This window comes from Somniosus microcephalus, chromosome 1 (assembly GCF_052327205.1).
Source record: "Somniosus microcephalus isolate GS21.2 chromosome 1, FLI_Smic_1.0, whole genome shotgun sequence".
Classification (NCBI taxonomy): domain Eukaryota; kingdom Metazoa; phylum Chordata; class Chondrichthyes; order Squaliformes; family Somniosidae; genus Somniosus; species Somniosus microcephalus.
In genome coordinates, this window is record NC_140987.1 from 248,355,731 (window position 1) to 248,373,893 (window position 18,163).

The following is an 18,163-nucleotide window of genomic DNA, read 5'->3' on the forward strand; positions in this document are numbered from 1 at the left end:
ACCAGGGGACACAGATTTAAAGTGATTGGCAGAAGATCCAAAGGCGACATGAGGGAAAACTTTTTTACTCAGTGAGTGGTTAGGATCTGGACTGCGCTGCCTGAAAGGGTGGTGGAGGCAGATTCAGTTGTGGCTTTCAAAAGGGAATTGGATAAGTACCAGAGGGGGGGAAAAAATTGCAGGGCTACGGGGAAAGGACGGGTGAAGAGCTGAAGTGCTCTTGCAGAGAGCCAGCATGGGCTCGACAGGCCGAATGGCCTCCTGTGCTGTAACCATTCTATGATTCTATGATCACGTTTTCAAGAAATATTTCAAATAATTGAGCTATGTGAAGACCCTCTTCAATGTCTCGTGTACCAGAATCTATGCCCATTACACAACTGGAACTTCCATAATCTAATTATTCGCCATGTGTTGATGGTGTTCTTTCTATGTCCCACCTTCTCGGATTTCGCCTATGCTGACTGACACTTTTTATTTCAGGAGTCTCTTCTTTGGTGCTAAATAGAGAAAGTTAGGGGACTGTGTTGTAACAGATTGCTTACAAGTGCAGGATCTTCGTCCTTTGTGAACAAGGAATTTTCTTTTTGGTTTTCCGCTGTCTGAAATGCTTGATCCCTTTAAGGCTTAAAGGTCTCCCTGGGTTTTTTTTTAGGGAGAAGGGGTGGTTTTGGTGCATATAAAATCATGCTATGCAGGCAATATTCTGTTGTATGTGAAGGACTCTTCCACCTCATTCCCTAGAATCTTTCAACCTGTTAAGGAAGTTAGCTGGCTTTGATGACAAATTTAAGTCTACCAAAAAAGGTGTGCCTTTTCTTTAGAAGGCTCCAGAACAAGTATGGGAAAACCACCAATTTGCACATTGAAAACTGGAGTCCAGTGCTTTGTGATAGTAACGCCAGCATTCAACATGCTATACAATGTTTTCCTCCTCCTCTTTGCAGTTCAGTGTACGCACTAATGGGATAGCCTGTTGTTCTCTGTTGGAGCGATACAATAAAAGAATGTGAGTTGACCATGACCTCTTCTATATGCTGCCCCTCTGTGCTCTGGCATATCTTTTAAAGAACTTCAAGGCACAGCACTGGGTCTGTTTGAGTAGATATTGAGTAAGACTAAGCTGGCATCACCTCTCAAGTCATTTAAGACGGGCTAAGAAGTCTCTTGAACATTGGACACTATGGAAAATCATTGCATGCACTGGGGCTTTGACAGAAGCTAAGCCCCATCTTGCTTTAAACCATAACATCTCTGATTATATCTGGTTCTTGTAAAATTGTAAATAGACAATATTGTGAATTTAAAGTAATCTGTTAGATGCTTTCTGAAAGAAATTCTTTTGTCTGTGTCTAAGACAAATGTACCTGAATTCATGGGAACACCATCTCCAAGTTCCCCTCCAAGTCATACACATCCTCACTTGGAAATATATCGTCGTTCCTTCATCGTCGCTGGGTCAAAATCCTGTAACTCACTCCCTAACAGCACTCTGGGAGTAGCTTCACCACATGGACTGCAGCGGTTCAAGAAGGCGTCTCCCCACCACCACCTTCTCGAGGGCAATTAGGGACGGGTAATAAATGCTGTCTTTGCCAGTGACACCCACATCCCAAGAACGAATAAAAAAAAAAAAATTGCTGAAAACTTGCATCTTAGTTATGGCGCATCTATGTGCATGCCATATTGTGGTGTAGAAATTAAAGCCTGAGTGACTTGTCATTAGTCACACCACACCATAACTTGTTGGGATTTTTGCGCTGCTCCACAGAGACTTTTGGTGTAAAAGTTGTACAGCTAATTATCATAGCTCTGTGCCCCATTAAAATCAGTGACGAGATCAAGTTTGCTGAATTAATGCAACTGTGATCACCACAGCCACTTAGACCATTACAGAATGGCGCTGAAAGGCTCGGAATCAGTAAAGTATTCAATCGATCAGTAGTTGCCTGAGGGTGACATTTTTACTGACTTGTACTAGGAATTTCATTGAAATTTTAAACCTCAATTAAGTAATAAAATAAGTGGCTTAACAGCCAGACATGTTCTCATTTTCCCCCCGACTGATATTATTTTTATATATTAATATTTATTGAGCTCGTGCGCAAAGCATGGACTGCAATCGGTAATGAAATATGGCTAGGGATCATATGCAATTCAGCAGATAACCCTATGCATATGGGGCCCACTTTAATGTTGATTTATATATTTATGCTGTTTCAGTACAAACTCATCAAGCAAATTAAACCCGACATGGACATCCTATCCGTACATACTGCAACCGAACCCCATGTTATCAGATCAGAGACATTGCCCTTAACCGTGTCCCTGTTAAATAACCTCCTCTGTATTAAGTTGGGCCCCAGTATGGCAGATCTGTATCCGACTACGGGCCGCAATTTGCTGTTATTACCCCTTTGAAACTGACCGCAACTTCAGGATGTAGCACATCCGACACTGGCTGTGGCCCCCTTCCCATAGACGTCAATCCGTGTAGTCAGTGAAACTGATGAAAACTTGGGCTTTTCCGCGGTAATATCGCTGTTAAATATCCCATTAAAAGTTTGGCCTTGATGGATTAGGTGTAACTGGGGTTTTAACAGTGCATTGACTGCTAAACAAATGTTACAGCCCTGAAAAACTACTTTTAATTTTTTGGAGTGTCAAATTTCCCCATTTATAATACAGTAAATACAATTTTTTAAAGTAACTTTAAAAAATGTTTGTTGACATCCCAGCAGATCACAGTAGGGATTTCCCATTATAGAGTGCTGCAATCTCTTGCGTGTTGGAAAAGGCAAACTTCTCATCACAGAAATCTTGAGATCTCTGGGCAGCTTTCTTCAGGGCCAGCGGCGATCGCCTTTGCTTCGCTGCTGACCGCACATTCTGAACCATGGTGTTGGTCGCCAATATTGCCGTTAATGAATTCCGGGATAATGTCTGCAGATAATTCTTTGGTTTCACAGGGAAGTGGCTCATTTTGCTAGTGCCACAGGTTGTGAAATAATGTATAAGTTTCCCACTGGAAGCCAATGGGGCCCATTGACTTAGTTAGAACCTTTTAAGGGAGTGTCATGAAGATGACCATTCCAATGGGTTTTGTTCCAGGCCTCCTTAGTAAATGACATTCCAGACAGTGAATGGGCTGCTTTTTAACTTCCATCCACTTAAATGATGGAAGGTATTAATGTTTTATTTATCTGTGTTGAGAGAGAATCTGGATTATCTTCAAAGAAACTTAGTGCAAATTAATTTTTTGATCTTAGCGTGGACACATGCAGATGGCTTTCTGTATTCTGTAGATCCCATACTTCAATAGTTTGTTTTCATATCTTGACCGTGAGATATGGGCAGAAGTGTGCCCACATTACGATCTTCGAAGTCCCACGTGAAAGATTCTGAAAAGTAATCTAAGATTTTGGATACTTTATTATTTCAAGACAGCTAGGCATATTGTGTAAATCTAGCATTATATTACTGATTATCCCTTTTGCTTCTCTACAATTTAAAAAAAAAAAAAAAAGGAAATAAAGCTGTTTACCTGTATTAGGTTTTAGCCTATGACTATAAATAGGAGGCATTCGTAAAGAGCTCGAATTGCAACAAAGGCCTCCCCACAAAATCTTTAGGTGTAGATCCAAGTATTGTTTTATCAAAGCCTTTCACCCCCACAGTGCCGACAGTCAGACCAGACATCATAAAATGCTTCACTAACACTTTTGATCTGGAATGAGTCCTGTATCTTGGCTTATCGTTTCTTTCTCCACAACTGTGACTTGTGCATCTGCAAGTGGATTCAAGGCCTGGTAGCAGTAAGGCAGCATTAGGCTGGTCAGGCTGCTCCATGAGGATCAAACTGTGTACTTGCGTCAACAAGACTCTCTCTCTACTACCTCCAGATCTGCCACTTTTACCAGGGACCCAATGTATTCCTCAGGATCCAACAGGTAATGGCATCTCTTGAACGAAACCTGCCAAGCACAGAACAGTTCCCCAGATATATCTCCATCTGCGCTACATTCACCTACTTCCGTTATGATGAATAACACTGAAAGGGTATGAGATGCATGGAAGCAAGATCTGGATTAACCAATAACGAGGACTGGAGAAAGGAATGGAGACTGACCACTGCAACTTGTACCCGAGTGCGAGAACCAGCTCCAAATAGTGTGTCGGACGTACCTCACCCTGTACAGATTTTCCTTCAACATTGCATGTTTAACTTTGTATATATTCTTCATATTGGCGGAAAAATTACATATTTTCCAAATTCACTTCACCCTCATCATTACTCTTTTCTTTCTTTCCTGAAAGAGAACAGTGGTGGGATGCAGTAATACTGTAGTGAAGAGGCAGTGAATGGAGAACAAGGAGGAGAATTCCTCTGTCTGCTATGTATAATGAAATTGTAATCTATTTATAAAGAGCCTGTAGCATTGGTAGTAGCTTGGAAAGAGGTTTCCCACTCCACCCTCTGATACAGAAGGGGCAAGGTTGGGGTGCCCTCATGGGTGGGTAACACCTTATCCAAGTAAAACATTCATGAGAGCATATGTCTCTCTAAAGTTACTATGCAATGGATCCATGCCATTGGTCCTCTGAAATTTGCACCCCTGTGAGTCATTTACAGAAGTTGGGCCAGAAAGTTGCAAAATGAAAAAGTATTTCCTCTACTGGGAATGTGACAATGTTTGGAGAGATGTTTTCCAACTGAAGTATAGGGTGAGCAAATTGAGGCTTCCTTAATTTATTTAAATTAGGAGGCAATTGCCTGATGTTTTACCTCCTTTTTAAGCTGTCTTGTATTTTCATCTATTTTGTTAATGTGCCAGTGCTGTTGGGTAGCCAGCCTGTTTAAAGTTCTGATTCACATAACAGGAAATTAATTAATCTTGATGGGGAAGAAATACATTTTTAGAATTTTAATTATGAAACCTTCTTGGCAAAGAAACCTCACTTGGCCTTTAATAGGATAGATGGGACTTCTTGCCATCCTTTCAGGTTCTAAACTCTCTCCACTCAGGAGCTGCAACCTCACATTGAGGCTGATTTGAGGAGTGGTACCATTTCTCATGCAACTGGCCTCGCATTGAAGTGCAAGTTAAAAATTTCAGCCTTGCATACATTTGAGCATATTCTCTAGATTGGTTCAATAATGCTGCTATAAGTACAAGTTTAACAATATACCTATAGTTAAAGTATTGCATATGTCACAATTACAACATTATTTTAATTGTGGTAATACTTTGTTCCTACCCATCCCCACCCCCCTCCCCCCCTCCACATCGTGACCAAAGTTTACCACTCCCCTGTTAAGCCTGCTGTTTGACAATTGGAATATTATTCACTGGTACTGAGGGGCCAGCCTTATTGTGGAGTAATTTTTGCCTCTTCCACCTGCATTGACTACTGTACATCTCGAGTAAGATTTGAATTTGTAGGTTTTAATTGTTTTTATGAAATATTCTGAGCATAACAAAACATAGGATTAAAAAAAAACTTTTATTAACAAAATGAGTGGATTTTGACTTGAGCTTTTCTATTTCGTATTATCTGTTTCGTACTTTCTGTAAAACATTGTTCTTATTAAATGAACTGGTTCAAAAAATCAGTACTACAATACTGAAGAAAAATAATTTGAGGAAACTACAATGTTAGGTAGAACGTGAGGGTATTGTATATGTAGTTGCTGTTGTAAGACATTTCCTAATACAGATAATGACCTCTCCTGGCCATTTTCTGAAAAGCAGCCGAAAGCACAAGTTGTGTGTGAATGTGTATGTGAGCGAAGTGTGACAGGAAAAGGGGGCAGTACATTGAATTCTCATTATATCTTTTTAGAGTCATAGAGTCATAGAGTAATACAGCACGGATAGAGGCCCTTCGGCCCATCGTGTCCGCGCCGGCCATCAAGCCCTGTCTAATCCCATATTCCAGCATTTGGCCCGTAGCCTTGTATGCTATGGCATTTCAAGTGCACATCCAAATGCTTCTTAAATGTTGTGAGGGTTTCTGCCTCCACAACCCTTTCAGGCAGTGAGTTCCAGACTCCAACCACCCTCTGGGTGAAAAAGTTCTTTCTCAAATCCCCTCTAAACCTCCCGCCCTTTACCTTGAATCTATGCCCCCTAGTTATTGACCCCTCTACTAAGGGGAAAAAGCTCCTCAGCATCCATCCTATCTATGCCCCTCATAATTTTGTACACCTCAATCATGTCCCCCCTCAGCCTCCTCTGCTCCAAGGAAAACAAACCCAATCTGCCCAGTCTCTCTTCATAGCTGAAGCGCTCCAGCCCCGGTAACATCCTGGTGAACCTCCTCTGCACCCTCTCTAACGCGATCACATCCTTCCTGTAGTGTGGCGACCAGAACTGCACACAGTATTCCAGCTGTGGCCTAACCAGTGTTTTATACAGCTCCATCATAACCTCCTTGCTCTTATATTCAATGCCTCGGCTAATGAAGGCAAGTATCCCATATGCCTTTTTTACCACCTTATCCACCTGTTCCGCCGCCTTCAGGGATCTGTGTACTTGCACACCCAGATCCCTCTGACCCTCCGTCTTGCCTAGGGTCTTTCCATTCATTGTGTATTCCTTTGCCTTGTTAGTCCCCCCCAAAGTGCATCACCTCGCACTTTTCCGGGTTAAATTCCATTTGCCACTGTTCCGCCCATCTGACCAACCCATCTATATCGTCCTGCAGACTGAGGCTACCTTCCTCGCTATTTACCACCCTACCAATTTTTGTATCATCCGCGAACTTACTGATCATACCCTTTACATTCATATCCAAGTCATTAATGTAGACCACAAACAGCAAGGGACCCAGCACCGATCCCTGTGGTACCCCACTGGCCACAGGCTTCCAGTCACAAAAACAACCTTCGACCATCACCCTCTGCCTTCTGCCACTAAGCCAGTTTTGTATCCAATGTGCCAAGGCACCCTGGATTCCATGGGCTCTTACCTTCTTGACCAGTCTCCTGTGCGGGACTTTATCGAAGGCCTTACTGAAATCCATGTATACCACATCCACTGCGTTACCCTCATCCACGCACCTAGTCACCCCCCTCAAAAAATTCAATCAAATTAGTCAGACATGATCTTCCCTTGACAAAGCCATGTTGACTATCCCTGATTAATCCTTGCCTCTCCAAGTGGAGACAAATTTTGTCCCTCAGGATTTTTTCCAATAATTTTCCTACCACTGATGTTAGGCTCACTGGCCTGTAGTTCCCCGGTTTTTCCCTACTACCCTTCTTGAATAATGGTACTACATTAGCGGTTCTCCAGTCCTCTGGCACATCCCCTGTGGCCAGAGAGGTCCTGAATATATGTGTTAGAGCCCCCGCAATCTCCTCCTTTGCCTCACACAGCAGCCTGGGATACATTTCATCCGGGCCTGGGGATTTATCCATTTTTAGGCCAGCTAAAACCGCCAATACCTCCTCCCTCTCGATGTTAATATGTTCGAGCATATCACAGTCCCCCCGCCCTATTTCTATGTCTACATCGTCCTTCTCCATAGTGAAAACAGATGCAAAAAATTCATTTGGAACCCCTCCTACATCTTCCGGCTCCACACACAGATTGCCACTTTTGTCCCTAATGGGCCCTATTTTTTCCCTAGTTATCCTCTTACCCTTAATATACTTATAAAACATCTTCGGATTTTCCTTTATTTTGCTTGCCAGTGTTATTTCATGGCCCCTCCTTGATCTCCTAATTTCTTTTTTAAGTATCCCCCTGCACTTTTTGTACTCCTCTAGGGCTTCCTCCGTCTTTAGCCTTTTGTATCTACCAAAAGCCCTCCTTTTTTTCCTAATCCATTCTCGTATATCCCCTGACATCCAAGGTTCCCTGTGGTTTTTGGAACCACCCTTGACCTTTACGGGAACATGTTGCCATTGTATGATCTCAATCTCCCTTCTGAAAGCCTCCCATTGCTCCGATGCGGATTTTCCTACAAGTAGCTGATCCCAGTCCATTTTGGCCAGATCCTGCCTTGTCCTATTAAAATCGGCCTTCCCCCAATTTAGAACCTTTATTTCCGGCCCATCCCTGTCCTTTTCCATGACCACCTTAAATCTTACCATATTATGGTCACTATCACCAAAGTGCTCACCTACTAGCACTTTTTCCACTTGGCCGGCCACATTCCCTAGAATTAGGTCCAGTACCGCCCCCTCTCTTGTAGGACTTTCTACATGCTGGCTCAAAAAGCTCTCCTGGATGCACTTTAAGAATTCTACACCCTCTGAGCCTTTCACACTCTGACTATCCCAGTTAATATTGGGGAAGTTGAAATCCCCCATTATTATTACCCTATTATTTGCACATTTCTCTGAGATTTGCCTACATATCTGTTCCTCTATCTCCCCCTGACTGTTTGGAGGCCTATAGTACACTCCCAGCAAAGTGCTTGCCCCCTTTTTGTTTTTAAGCTCCACCCATATGGCCTCATTAGAGGACCCTGCTAATATATCATCCCTCCTTACTGCAGTAATTTTTGAGGATCAAATGTTTTCCATGTAATGAGGCATGTGGTATAAGTGAATGCCAAATGAGCATAAAATGTTCTATAGAAGTCCCAATCAAAGGTCCAATAATCTAATTAAGCAATATAAGGAAGGAGCTTTGTTTGGGGATGATAAATTAATTGAACCTATCCCCACCAAACAAAAGTTGGTTTTAAAACCGTTTTCCAAATGGATGTTCCTTCTTCGTTTTGATCTTTGTTTCCCCAATTTAAAAAGGAACCACTTCAGAATGTGTGAGTATGCTTCTCATCAATGTCACGGAGTGGTCTAACAGAGAAATTCATTTCCATCTTCTTCATAGTCCAGAAATTTGACACTTACAAAAGTTTTGTAACTTTTTTTTTAAGAATAGTGAATTTCACTAGAAAATGAATTGAGTACTTTGACCAAAAAACACACTCTTATTTCACTACCCTGCTTGATTACCCTTCCAAAAAAAAGTTCTTAATTGGCTGTAAAGCGCTTTGGGACATCCTGAAGGTGGTGAAAGGGGCTGTATAAATGCCTGTCTTTGTCTTTAAGGTGCAAGAGTATTGGAGCCTCAAAATTAAAGTATATCCTGTACCCTGAATCCCTACAGCTTTGAGCTTACCTAATAGCCTTTCTTCCGGAACTTTGACAAATGCCTTGTGGAAGTTTAGTTACAACATACAGTAGGGTTTCACAGTCCACTTGGATGTCACTTCCTAAAACGAGTCAAGGAGGTTGGTCAGGCAGGATCTAACCCTTTTGAATCTATGTTTACTGCTAATAACAATGTGGTTATTGTACAGATAATTGAGTTTACTCCTGATCAATTGCATTATTTTACATTAGGGTTGAAAACATGGGTTTGTAGGTTCATGTTTGTTTTGCATTCCTTTTGGAACCACATTAGCTTTTTTCTAGTCTATTGCCACCATCCAGTGTCCAGTACCTAGATACAATGGTTACAGCACAGAAGGAGGCCATTCTGTCTGTCGAGCCCGTGCCGGATCTCTGCAAGAGCACTTCAGCTAGTTCCACTCCCCCACCCTTTCCCTGTAGCCCTGCAAATCTTTTTCTTTCAGGTACTTATCCAATTCCTTTTGAAATCCACAATTGAATCTGCCTCCACCACCCTTTCAGGCAGCGCATTTCATATCCTAACCACTCGCTGAGTAAAAAAGTTCTTTCTCGTGTCGCCTTTGGTTCTTCTGCCAATCACCTTAAATCTGTGTCCTCTGGTTCTCTACCCTTCCGCCAATGGGAACAGTTTCTATCTACTCTGTCTAGACCCCTCATGATTTTGAACACCTTTATCAAATCTCCTCAATCTTATCTGCTCTAAGGATAACAACCCCAGCTTCTCCAGTCTATCAATGTAACTGAAGTCCTTCATCCCTGGAACCATTCTTGAAAATATTTTTCTGCACCCTCTCTAAGGCCTTCACATCCTTCCTAAAGTACGGTGCCCAGAATTGGACACAATACTCCAGTTGAGGCCAAACCAGTGTTTTATAAAGGTGGTTCATAACTTCCTTGCTTTTGTACTCTATGCCTCTATTTATAAAGCCCAGGATCCCGTATGCTTTTTTTAAACCGCTTTCTCAACCTGCCCTGCCACCTTCAACGATTTGTGCACATACGCCCCCAGGTCTCTCTGTTCATGCACCCCCTTTAGAATTGTACCCTTCGTTTATATTGTCTCCCCTTGTTCTTCTTAACAAATTGTATCACTTCGTAGTTTTCTGCATTAAATTTCATCTGCCCATTCCACCAGCCTGTCTATGTCCTCTTGAAGTCTATCACTATCCGCCTCACTGTTCACTATATTTCAGTTTTGCGTCATCTGCAAATTTTGAAATTGTGCCCTGTACACCCAAATTCAAGTCATTAATAGCAGTGGTCCTAGTACCGACTCCTGGGGAACACCACTGTACACCTTCCTTCAGTCCGAAAAGCAACTGTTCGCCACTACTGTTTCCTATCATTTTGCCAATTTCATATCCATGCTGCCACTGTCCCTTTTATTCCACTGGCTTCAACTTTGCTGGCAAGCCTATTATGTGGCACTTTATCAAACGCCTTTTGGAAATCCAGGTACACCACATCAACTGCATTGTCCTCATCAACCCTCCCTCTTACCTCATCAAAAAACTCAACGATTTGCCTTTGACAAATCCGTGCTGACTTTCTTTAACTAATCCACACTTGTCCAAGTGACCTGTTAATTTTGTACCAGATTATTGTTTCTGAAAGCTTTCCCACTACCGAGGTTAAACTGACTGGTCTGTAGTTGCTGGATTTATCCTTACACCCTTGTTCAAAAAAGGGTGTGACATTTGCAATTTTCCACTCCTCTTGCACCACCCCTGTAACTAAGGAGGATTGGAAGATTATGGCCAGTACCTCCGCAACTTCCACCCTTCCCTAGTTCAACACCCTAGGATGCATTCTGTCCGGTCCTGGTAACCTCACTACTTTAAGTATAGCCAGCCTTTCTAGTACCTCCTTTCACAATTTTTATCCCATCCAGTATCTCAACTACCTCCTCTTTCACTATGACTTTGGCAGTGTTGTCTTCCTTGGTAAAGACAGATGCAAAGTACTCATTTAGTACCTCAACCACGCCCCTCTGCAGCCCATAGTAGGTCTCCATTTTGGCCTTATCTGCCCCACCTGTCCCCATACTACCCATTTATTATTTATATGCCAAAGAACACTTTTGAATTCCTTTTTATGTTCGCTACCAGCCTATTCTCATACCCTCTCTTTGCCCCTCTTATTTCCTTTTTCACTTCCCCTCTGAACTTTCTATATTCAACCAGATTCTCACTTGTATTCTCAACCTGACATCTGTCATACATCCCCTTTTTCTGCTTCATCTTTCTCTCTCTTTCGTCATCCAGGGACCTCTGGCTTTGGTTGCCCTGCCTTTCCCCCTCTTGGAAATGTACCTCGACTGTACCAGAACCATCTCGCAGCCCATTGTTTGATTACAGTTTTGCCTGCCAATGTTTGATTCCAATTTACCCAGGCCAGATCCATTCTCATCCCACTGAAATTGGCCCCCCTCTAGTTAAGTATTTTTACTCTAGATTGCTTCTTGTCCTTTTCCATAGCTAATCTAAATTTTATGATACTATGATCACTGTTCCCTAAATGTTCCCTGACTGACACTTGCTCCACTTGACCCACCACATTCCCCAGAACCAAATCCAGCAATGCCTCCTTCCTCATTGGGCCAGAAACGTATTGATCAAGAAAGTTTTCCTGAACACACTTAAGAAATTCTTCCTCCTCTCTGCCCTTTACACTATTACTATCCCAGTCTATATTAGGATAGTTGAAGTCACCCATTATCACTACTCTGTAGTCCTTGCACCTCTCTGTAATTTCCCTGCAAATCTGCTCCTCTATATCTTTCCCACTAGTTGGTGGCCTATAGAATACACCTAGCAGTGAAATGGCACCTCTATTGTTTCAAATTGAAATATTGCAACATGTCCTCAACACATTTTCTCTTGTAATTAAGCTCAGCCTTCATATCCCTGAAATTACATGGCAGGCTTGAATTATGTGGCTACTGCAGTTGCCTACATAAATGAGTGACTACACCTCAAAGTAATTCATTAGCTGAGAAGTGCTTTGGGAAGCTCTAAAGAAGCGAAAGATGCTACATTAATGCAAGTCTTTTCATAGAATCATAGAAACTTACAGTACAGAAGGAGGCCATTCCGCCCGTCGTGCTTGTGCCGGCTCTTTGAAAGAGCAGTTGTGCTTAGTCTCACATCCCTGCTTTTTGTCTGTAACCCTGTAAGTTCCTCATCCTCCAGTACCTGTCCAACTCCCTTTTAAAATTATTTATGGAATCCGCTTCCACCACTTTCAGGTATCAAATCCTGACAACTGAGTGAAAAAATCTTCTAATTTCCACCCCCCTCTAGATCTTTTGCCAATGATTTTATATCTATGGCCTCTGGTTATTGACCCACTCACCAGAGGGAACAGCCTTTATCTACTCTATCAAAACCTCTCATCATCTTGCAAACTTTTATTAGGTCATCTCGTAACCTTCTCTGTTCCAAGGAGAACCGTCCTAACTTTTCCAAACTCTCCTTGTAGCTGAAGTCCCTCATCCCTGGTAACATCCTGGTAAACCTCCTCTGTACCATTTCTAAGGCCTTTGCTTCTTTCCTGAAGTGTGGTGCCAAGAATTGTCTGCAATACGCCAGTGATTTATAAAGTTCAAGCATGATCTCTGCTTTTATATTCTGTGCCTCTATTTATAAACTCAAGTAACTCCTATGCTTTTTTTTAACCACTTTATCAACTTGCCTTGCCACCATTTAAGGATTTATGTATATGGACAACAAGGTCTCTGCTCATTTACAGTTTTCAAAATCGTGCTATTTATTGTATACTGTTTTCCATGTTAGTCCTCCCAATGTGCATCACTTCACTCTTTGCATTGAACTCCATCTGCCACGCTTCTGCCCTCGCCATCCTGTCTCATCTTGAGGCTAACAACTATCGTTCTCACCATCTATTAGATTGCCAAGTTTTGTATCATCTGCAAACTTTATAATGCTGCTCTCTACAGCTGAGTCTAGTCGTTTATAAAAATTATTAAAAAGAGTAATGGACCCACAGCTGACTCTTGGGGAACATTAGTGCAAACCACCTCCCAATCTGAAGAACATCCATCTACCGCCCTCTGCTTCCTGTCACTGCCACTTTCCCCTTAATTCATGTTTTCCTAAGTCAGACAGAAAGTTATTGTGCTATGGTCACTATTGACTTGTGGTTCAGTTGCTTCTACTCTCTGCATAGTGGATTGTTCACAGAAATCAGCAGCACTCCTGATAGCTGGCAAAGTTAGATCTTCAGTTGCCAGTTTAAACTTATTTAGTTTTATATCACCACTCACCAGCATAACCTAACCCCATGTACATGTAGGTTGAATGCAACATTGGAACAGGAAAAGGCCATTCAGCCCCTCAAGCCTGTTCCCATCATTCAATTAGATCACGGCTGATCTGTATTTTAACTCCATCTACGCCCCTTGGTTCCGTAACCCTTAATACCCTTGCCTAACAAAAACCTATCAATCTCAGTTTTTACATTTTCAATTGACCCCCCCCCAGCATCAGCAGTTTTTTGGCAGAGAGAATTCCAGATTTCCACTACCCTTTGTGTGAAGAAGTGCTTTCTGACATCACCCCTGAATGGCCAGGCTCTAATTTTAAGGTTATGCTCCCTTATTCTAGTCTCTCCCCACAGACTTGTCAATAAAATGTGTCTACTTTGTGTGAAAAGACCCAATGAACTGCCTACTGAGTAAGTAGTGTAAGTGGGACAGCATTATTCTATCAATTTGGATTTGAATTTTGGCAGCCTCAGCTGCTACCTTTCATATTCAATTAAGTTAGTGTTTCTGAGGTAGTCTTCAAAGGTTTTTTTTTTCTGGACCCTGTATAGCTAATTGATCCCACGATAGAGTGTGCTTAACTATTGACGAGTACTGACCTGGTATTGGATGCCAGTCCTTGCCCAATGATCATGTAAACTAAGATACTTAAAGAAACAAGGGAAGAATCATCAAAATCTACAGCATACAGGAGGCCATGCGGCCTATCGTGCCTGTGCCAGCTCTTTGTTGGAATAATCTAAAACTAATTCAATTACCACATTCTCTCCCCATAGCCCTGTGTTTTCCTTTGCCTCAAATATTTATCCAATTTTTCCTAAATTCCTACAATGGTCTCTGCCTCAACCATTCCCTTCTGCAAAGCATTCCATACTCCCAACAATCCACTGCACAAAGGAATTTCTCTAATCTCTCACTTTAGTTACTTAAAATATTTACCTAATTGTCTATTCTGTTAGTCTGCCTATCTTCCTGAAGTCTCTTGTGGTCCTCTTCACTTTTTGCCAAGCCCCTTTTGTGTTGTCAGCAAATTTCAAGATTGTGCTCCATATGCCCAAGGCAAAATCATCTATACATACCAAAAAATAAAAGTGGATACAGCACTGTCCCCGGGGTACATCATTTACACAGAGCAACACCTATTTACCAAACCTTTGTCTCCTGTCCATCAACCAATGTTCTATCCATGTTGATACATTTCCTTTTATACCATAGGTCTGAATTCTTCTAATAAGCCTCTTGAGACACTTTATCAAATACCTTCTGAAAATCCATATACTGTATATTAAATCTATTGCATTCCCTTTATTTATACAATCAGTCATCTTTTCAAAAAACTCTTCAATTTGTCAAACACAATTTGCCTTTTGCCAAATCTATGTCAGCTATCCTTGATTAACCTAAGTATTTCTAAACACTCACTAATTTGATCTTGAAGATGGATCCTAAGAATTTGCACACAACTAACATTAGACTAACTATTCTATAGTTACCTGGTTTATCCTTGCCTCCCTTCTTGAACAACATTGTTACATTGGTTACTCTCCAGTCTCATGATCTGATTTGTACATTTAAGGACGATTGAAAAATAGTGTCCAGAGTCTGTGCTATCTCCTCTGTGACTTCTTTCCGCAGCTTATGGTGCATGCTACCAGGGCCTGCTGACTTATCCAGCTAGAGTTCTGCTAATTTTTCAGAACCAATTCATTTTCTACAGTAATCTCAACAATTTTTCCAAACCTCTTCTAGTACACCAGGGGTGGTGGCACAGTGGTATACAGTCGGGAAGGAGTGGCCCTGGGAGTCCTCAACATTGACTCTGGACCCCATGAAGTCTCATGGCTTCAGGTCAAGCATGGGCAAGGAAATATCCTGCTGATTACCACCTACCGCCCTCCCTCAGCTGATGAATCAGTACTTCTCCATGTTGAACACCACTTGGAAAAAGCACTGAGAGTAGCAAGGGCACAGAATGTACTCTGGGTGGGGGACTTCAATGTCCATCACCAAGAGTGGCTCGGTAGCACCTCTACTGACCGAGCTGGCTGAGTCCTGAAGGACTTAACTGCCAGTCTGGGCCTGCAACAGGTGGTGAGTGATTGTGGAGACGAAGTCCTGTCTTCACACTGAGGACACCCTCCATCATGTGTGGCACTACCACCGTGCTAACAGATCTAGCAGCTCAAAATTGGGCATCCATGAGATGCTGTGGGCCATCAGCAGCAGCAGAATTGTATTCCACCACAATCTGTAACCTCATGGCCCGGCATATCCCTCAGTCTACCATTACCACCAAGCCAGGGGACCAACCCTCGTTCAACAAGGAGTGTAGAAGGGCATGCCAGGAGCAGCACCAGGCGTACCTAAAAATGAGGTGCCAACTTGGGGAAGCTGCAACACAGGACTACATGCATGCTAAAAAGCAGAAGCAGCATGCTATAGACAGAGTTAAGCGATCCCACAATCAACAGATCAGATCAAAGCTTGAAGTACTGCCACATCCAGTTGTGAATGATGGTGGACCATTAAACAACTAACGGGAGGAGGAGGCTCCAAGAATATCCCTATCCTCAATGATGTTGGAGCCCAGCACGTGAGTGCAAAAGACAAGGCTGAAGCGTTTGCAACCAACTTCAGCCAGAAGGGCCGAGTGGATGATCCATATCGGCCTACACCCGAGGTCCCCACCATCACAGAAGCCAGTCTTCAGCCAATTCGATTCACTCCACGTGATATCAAGAGCGCACTGGATACAGTGAAGACTTGTGCTCCAGAACTAGCCGCGCCTCTAGCCAAGCTGTTCCAGTACAGCTACAACACTGGTATCCATCCGACAATGTGGAAAACTGCCCAGGTATGTCCTGTCCACAAAAAGCAGGACAAATCCAACCCGGCCAATTACCGCCCCATCAGTCTACTCTCAATCATCAGCAAAGTGATGGAAGGTGTCATCGACAGTGCTATCAAGCGGCACTTACTCACCAATAACTTGCTCACTGATGCCCAGTTTGGGTTCCGCCAAGACCACTTGGCTCCTGACCTCATTACAGCCTTGGTCCAAACATGGACAAAGGAGCTGAATTCGTGAGGTGAGAGTGACTGCCCTTGACATCAAGGCAGCGTTTGACCAAGTCTGGCATCAAGGAGCCCTAGTAAAACTGAAGTCAATGGGAATTGGGAAAATGCTCCGCTGGCTGGAGTCATACCTAGCACAAAGGAAGATGGTTGTGGTGGTTGAGGTCAATCATCACAGCCCCAGGACATCACTGCAGAAGTTCCTCAGGGCAGTGTCCTATGCCCAGCCATCTTCAGCTGCTTCATCAATGACCTTCCCTCCAACATAAGGTCAGAAATGGGGATATTCACTGATGACTGCACAGTGTTCAGCGCCATTCACAACTCCTCAAATAATGAAGCAGTCCATGCCCGCATGCAACAAGACCTGGACAACGTTCAGGCTTAGGCTGATAAGTGGCAGGTAACATTCGCGCCACAGAAGTGCCAGGCAATTACTATCTCCAACAAGCGAGAGTCTAACCACCTCCCCTCGACATTCAATGGCATTACCATTGCTGAATCCCCCACTATCAACATCCTGGGAATCACCATTAACCAGAAACTTAATTGGGCCAGCCACATAAATACTGTGACAACAAGAGCAGGTCAGAGGCTAGGTATTCTGCGGTAAGTGTCTCACCTCCTGACTCCCCAAAGCCTTTCCACCATCTACAAGGCTCAAGTAAGGAGTGTGGTGGAATACTCTCCACAACACTTGAGAAGCTCAACACCATCCAGGACAAAGCAACCTGCTTGATTGGCACCCCACCCACCACCTTCCACCTTAAACATTCACTCCCTCCACCACTGGCGTACCGTGGCTGCAGTGTGTACCATCTACAAGATGCACTGCAACTCGCCAAGGCTTCTTCGGCAGCACCTCCCAAACCCGCGACCTCTTCCACCTGGAAGGACAAGGGCAGCAGGCACATGGGAACACCACCACCTCCAAGTTCCCCTCCAAGTCACACACCATCCTGACTTAGAAATATATCGCCGTTCCTTCATCGTCACTGGGTCAAAATCCTGGAACTCCCTACCTAACAGCACTGTGGGAGTACCATCACCACACGGACTGCAGCGGTTTAATAAGGCGGCTCACCACCACCTTCTCGGGCAACTAGGGATGGGCAATAGATGCTGGCATTGCCAGCGACGCCCTGATCCCATAAACGAATAAAAAAAAATCACCTACATTCTCACTTCCAGCATCATTTTAAAAACTGATGAAAAATATTTAATATTGCTGCAATATAATCATCCCTGCATATTCCTGCCTCTCTTCTAGTATTCTCATATACTTTTTATAAGTCCTATAAAACTCTTTTCACTATTTCCTTTTTGTCTTTCTAATTTCACTTCCCCATTACATTTTCTTTGTTCCTCATGATTTATTTTGGTATTGTTAGCCATTATATTTATCAGATGCCACCCTTTTAAGCTTCAGTTTAATTTTAATCTCAAACTATCCATGGAAGATAATGCTGGGAAACGATGAAGGAAGACAGAAAAGGTTGAGAAATATCGGAAGCGTTCTGGTAGACATTTGGACAGGTGAAATGTAGGCTGGATTGACGCAGCTATAAAGGGAGTTTTTATAGACTGCACTTTTTGAAGAGTGTGTCTGGTGCATCTGTAACTCAGCAGTTATCGCCACTGCAGGCGAAGAG

The 18,163-nt window shown here is 42.9% G+C and overlaps 1 protein-coding gene across 6 annotated transcripts in view; it reads left to right on the forward strand.

Annotated features, from left to right (window-relative positions):
* Positions 1–18,163, forward strand: part of ccdc171 (coiled-coil domain containing 171) — a 311,057-nt gene that overhangs the window by 23,261 nt on the left and 269,633 nt on the right. The gene's annotated exons all lie outside the window — the stretch shown is intronic.